The following is a 5,797-nucleotide window of genomic DNA, read 5'->3' on the forward strand; positions in this document are numbered from 1 at the left end:
AAAAAAAAAAAAAAAAAAAAAAAAAAAAAAAAAAAAAAAACAAAAAAAACCCACAAAAAACAATCAGTAAAAAGGTTTTTATGATAAATATTTATTGAGCACCAGGTATTGGGCATTGGACAAAACAATAAACAAGACGGGTTTAGTACCTGTCCTCTGTCCCAGTCCTTATGTAGTTTACAGTCTAGCAAGAGATGTATTGAATATATAATCATATGAATAATTTTTTTTCCCAGCTGGCCAATAAGGGGATCCAAACCCTTGACCTTGATGTTATAACAATGAATAATAATTACAATTGTGGTAAGTATTAACAAGGAAGGAAAAGTACAGGAGAATGTTAGGTAATCTTAATTGTGTATGGGAGAAAAGTTCCATCCCAAGGCAACCCTACCCTCAAGGAATTGACTGTCTAGTTAGGGAAATAACATTAATTACTATGGTGTATTTTAGAAAATAATCACAGAGGTATAGCTGATGTTGTACAGAAGCTCAGGCCTGTCAAAGACCAAGTTTAAGTACAAGGAAACCTTGGAGCCACCAAATACATGTTGGTGGGTTTTTACTTTCTAGATCTCTCATACCTGGCCAATGATCTACTGCCACCTCCCTAGTCCAAGCTACTGTCTCCTTTTGCCTTGACCATATGGTCTTCTGGTCTCTCCATTTCCACCCTGCCCATCTGCCCATCCATAAAGCAGCTACAGTGATCTTTTCAAAATATCCCTCCAAAGTAAAAACAACAATAACAAAAACAACAACAAAATATCCCTCCACCGTTCTCATTTTATTCACTCTTACATAAAATCTTTCAATGGACCAGCCTGTGGCTCACTTGGGAGAGAGTAGTGCTGATAACACCAAGGCCACGGGTTCGGATCCCTATATAGGGTTGGGAGAGCTTGGTGCTGACAACACCAAGTCAAGGGTTAAGATCCCCTTATCTGTCAACTTTTGAAAAACAATAACAACAACAAAAAACCTTTCAACAGCAACAACAAAAAACCTTTCAATAACTTCTCTTTTTCTTAAGATAAAGATCAAAATCTTAGCTGGGCTGCAGTGTCTCACCCAGCCACCAGCCTCATCTCATCTCACCTCTGCACTCTGCTCTGTAGCCATCCTCCATTGGGCCTGAGGGCTTTGCAAAAGCCCTACCCCTGCCCCATGAACTAGTTAACGCAAGTGTCACTTCTTCATAGGCACCTTCTCTGACTTCCTAGTCAGGGACAGGCCTCCCTTGAGACAGCAAGTACCTGTTCCTTTGCTTCAAAGCACAGCTCAAAATTACAGTTGCAATTTTCAATAGTTTATACAGTTGTGCAATTGCGTGTCTCCCCATTTGAACACCAACCCCTGTATGAATGAGGCAGTCCCATTTTCACACATCACTGTGTCTGTATACCCAACACTAGCCAGGGCCTTGCACAAAATAGGCATGTAATTTCTTGAACGAATGGAGACCATATATATAATCAGAAAAGAGTGGTGCATGTGTTGAGGTGGGGGCTATATGGCAACTCTCTCCATTCAATCTAGATGGAACAAAATGATGAGAACTTAGATGTTAGATAAAAACAGATTCCTGCTGTTCCTCTTTGGGGATAAGCAAGAAAGAAATGGTTCAAAAACCTTAACTAAATGAGCACAGAGGATTTTTAGGCAGCGAAACTACTCTGTATGATACTATAATGGTGGATACATGTCATTATACATTTGTCCAAACCCACAGAATGCACCACACCAAGAGTGAACTTAATGTAAACTGTGGACTTTGGATGATAACGATGTGTCAATGCAGGTTCATCAATTATAACAAATGTACCACTCATGTGGGGATTTTGGTAATGGGGGAGGCTGTGCATATGTTGGGGCAGGGGCTAGATGGGAATTCTCTGTACTTTCTGCTCAATATTGCTGTGAACCTAAAACTGCTCTAAAAAATAGTCTTTAAAAAATATATAAATAAATAAAAACATCTTAGGTAGAGAATTTTCTGGTCTGTTATCATTAGTTACTTTTTCCAGTGAGAAATTACCTTTTCTGTTAAATTTAATGATTAGCTTTATTTAATGAACTTATGAGCCCTTTCCAGAGCCACCTTTCTGGTCCCTGGTTGACTGTCAGTCTTAGGAGGAGCCCAATGACCTTTCACCAGTCTAATAAACTTTTACCAGTCATTTTTAAAACTCCAATGAAGCAATGAACCATCCCTTTTTCTTACATATTATCTTGGTTGAGAGGGAATTTTTGAATTAGACTGCTTAGAAGCCTCTTCCCTTGAGACAAATTTGAAATTAAGATGCATGTCATCAATTATTGGTCTAACCATCTTTTTTTTCTTGGTGGCTGGCCTGTATGGGGATCCAAAATTTTTTTAAAATATAGAAGTTATCTGCTCTCCAGACTCCTGTTTCTCCCCCTTCACATTTTTATAATGTAAACTCCCTAAAACACTTTGATCAATATTTTCTAAAAACCTTTGATAGTCCCATGTACCTGTAGAATCAGGTTCAGGCTTCTATATAACATACACAATGTGGCCACAGTGCTCTGCCACATGCCTCCAATACCTCATCTCCAGCCCAGGGAGCCTCCTCAGTCTTCCCAGAAGCTCCTGCAGGCTTTCCTTTCCTTAGGCCTGGGGGGCAGTAGACCTCAGCAAGCTTCCACAGCTCATCCTGGCATTAATCATTTTCATATTCCTGGTATCGTATCAGATCTACTTAACAGTTCCTCTGAGTTTGAGGGGCTCATTGTGAGAAGGATAGGAAATATAAACCAAAAAGATGGCCATCCCATGGGGCTTGGCCTCTTGACCTCAGCAGACTCTCCACCATGGGGCCCTCCCTGTACTTTGTGTTTGCTGTGTCCCTCTCTTAGAATTGTCCATAAATTGGGCTGGCCAATTAGCTCAGTTGGTAAGAGTGCCGCCTTGTAACACCAAGGTCAAGGGTTCAGATCCTTGTATCGGCCAGCTGCCAAAAACAAAAGAATTGTCATAAACTGTCATCAAAGGTATACATGTGCACTGCCCCCACTAGCCTGTGAGTGTCTTGGAGGGCAGGGGCCGTAACCGGCAGTGTCTGACACTTAGCTGAATTAAACCCCCTGGGGTACCTGCTCCCTCTATGTGGTTACTGCCCTCTGTCACAGCTAGCCCTCCATAAAGTGACTCGGAGTCATCAACAAGGAATGTTGCTGCTGGTAAAGTCATCTGCAAGATGATTAGACACTGGGCCTCTCATTTTGGATCTGCCACTAACAGACTGTATGATCAATGGAAGTTTTCTCTATTTACCAAGATTCTATAAGGGTTTTGAAAATGTCACAGGACTGCGAACCATTTTGATTACTTCAAAAAAGGAGATTATTTCTGGAAGGAAAATTGCATGTTGACTGCCTCTTGAGCAGGTGTCAGAGCCTGGGATTGGCACTCTTGTCGCTGATATCCCATTTGGTCCTCAGAACTCGCTGAGGTAGGCGTGATGATAGTGTACTTGCTGACAGCCAACCTGAGAAAGTCACTGCAATGGAATCTGCTGCCCATTAAATTCCACAGCATTCGTTCATTCATTCCTTTACAAACATCTATTATTGAGTACTTACTATGTACTATGTGTGTGTCAGGCATCACACTAGGTGCTTGGGATAAAGAGATTCCCTCATGTCATGGGGCTTACAGCCTACTTAGCACTGCAGCTCTATGCTGTCTTTAACAAAGTTACCATAGAAGTGCACCACTGTTAAGAAAAATTATCCAAAACTTGGAAATAAGGAAAAAGGATAACTTTATTTTTGTCAGTGTCATATTGGCCTAGTGTCTAACAGGCCCATCATATCTAACCTAGAAATCTGATTTAAATATACTTTTCCTCAATGACTATATATATTTCTGTTCCTCCATGGAACCAGCTTTACCATCTTCCTGATTCCTTCACTAAGGAACATGACACATGCCCACTATGTGTTTATACAAAGGTCAAATTTTTAACTTTTTGAAAATCATCCTCAGACACTGTTTGTTTATAAGGAAAGAAAGGTGTTCACCAGGCACTATGTGGTAAAAAGGTAGGTTTTAAAGTAGCATAAATAGAAGAATTCCATTTTTGGAAATACACACACACACAAGGAAAATCTGTGAAAGTATAAACACCAAAATGTCAACTGTGTTTGCCTCTGGGTGGAATTAAAGGAGATTTTTAAAAAAAATCCTAGTAGTGGCCTGTATGATGGTTAATTCTAGGTGTCAACCTGATTCGATTAAGGAATACATAGAAACCTGGTAGAGCTATCTTTTTGGGTGTATCTGTGAGGGTGTTTCCAGGACAGATTAGCATGTGGGCCTGAGTGAACTAGGTGGGAAAGATCTGTCCTCAATATGGAGAGGCACCATCCAATCCGCTGGGGCTCCAGAGAGAACAAAAACAGAGGAAAAGGCAAACATATCTTTCTATTCACTGGAGCTGGGATACAATCTACCCTCCTGTCCTTGGACATCAGAACTCCAGGCTCACCAGTCTTTGGGACTTATATCATTGGTACCAGTGGCTTCCCTGGTTCTGAGACCTTCGGACTTGGACAGAGCTATGCTACCAGCATCCAGTTTGCAGACGGCCTATCATGGGACTCCTTAGCCTTCACAATTGGATGAGCCAATTTCCCTAATAAGTCCTTCCCACATATTTATATACATAGCGTATTGATTCTGTCTATCTGGAGAACCCTTACTAATTTACTGAGGCTGGCCAGTTAGCTCACCTCGTAAGAGCATGGTGTTATAACACCAAGATCAAGGGTTTGAATCCCCATACCAACCAGCTGCAAAAACAAACAAACAAACAAAACCCCAATATAATTCTTGCCTCCCCCACATGCTCCCTATCCTTTCCTATTACCCATACCCCTACCGATGACCAGTGTGAGTGCCTGCCCTTGGTGCTCAGGAGGCCTTGCTGTAAAAGTTAGGGCTACTCCCATGAGTTCTGGGTCTTGGATCAGCACGTGGTACTTTTTTGTTAGTGTCAATGTCATTAATCTATATATTGTTGGATGTTGTTTTCAGGTTAGTTAGAGCTTAAGAGTTCCATGTAGTAAAATCTTAGATTTGTAGAGTTCTCATGAAATTTTCCACGTTTTAAAAAAAATTATAATTTTCCAAATAGACCATTTAATACGGCAGTTTATTTTTATTTATTCTTTTGCTCCCAGGTGGGCAGCATTTCTTTCCTATTTATAGTTTCTTGTTCCCTTGCTCAGCCCTCAGTGAACCCAGAACTCTCAGTCTAGGTAATTCCAGCTCTCCAGTGAGGAGCTGGTACATTCCCATTTGGTTTTATTTATTTATTTACCTATTTTCGGTGGCCGGCTGGTATGGGGATCTGAACCCTTGACCTTGGTATTACAAGACTGCGCTCTCTAACAATCTGGCTTTAATTGAATATGCCAGGACTAGCCTTGGGTCATCTAAAGAACATTACTGTACTTCAGCACTCATTTTTTTGTTTAACTGATCATTAGGTAATCTCACTTCAGTTTTTTATAAGTAAATGTGAGTGATTACGCATGAGTGGTTGTTACTTTTGCATTATCTTCCATGCTGGATCAAAATCATGATTTTTCAAATTTTCAATTAAAAATGGAGATAAGGACTTTTAAATTAAAAGTGACTGACAGGCCGGCCCGGTGGCGCACTGCTACAGTGCGCCGCTTGGGAGTGTGGTGGCGCTCCCGCCGAGGGTTCGGATCCCACATACAGACCGGTTCCCGCTCACTGGCTGAGCGAGGTGTGGGTGCA

The sequence above is a fragment of the Galeopterus variegatus genome, unplaced genomic scaffold, assembly GCF_000696425.1.
Source record: "Galeopterus variegatus unplaced genomic scaffold, G_variegatus-3.0.2 Scaffold1633, whole genome shotgun sequence".
NCBI classification, from domain to species: Eukaryota; Metazoa; Chordata; class Mammalia; order Dermoptera; family Cynocephalidae; genus Galeopterus; species Galeopterus variegatus.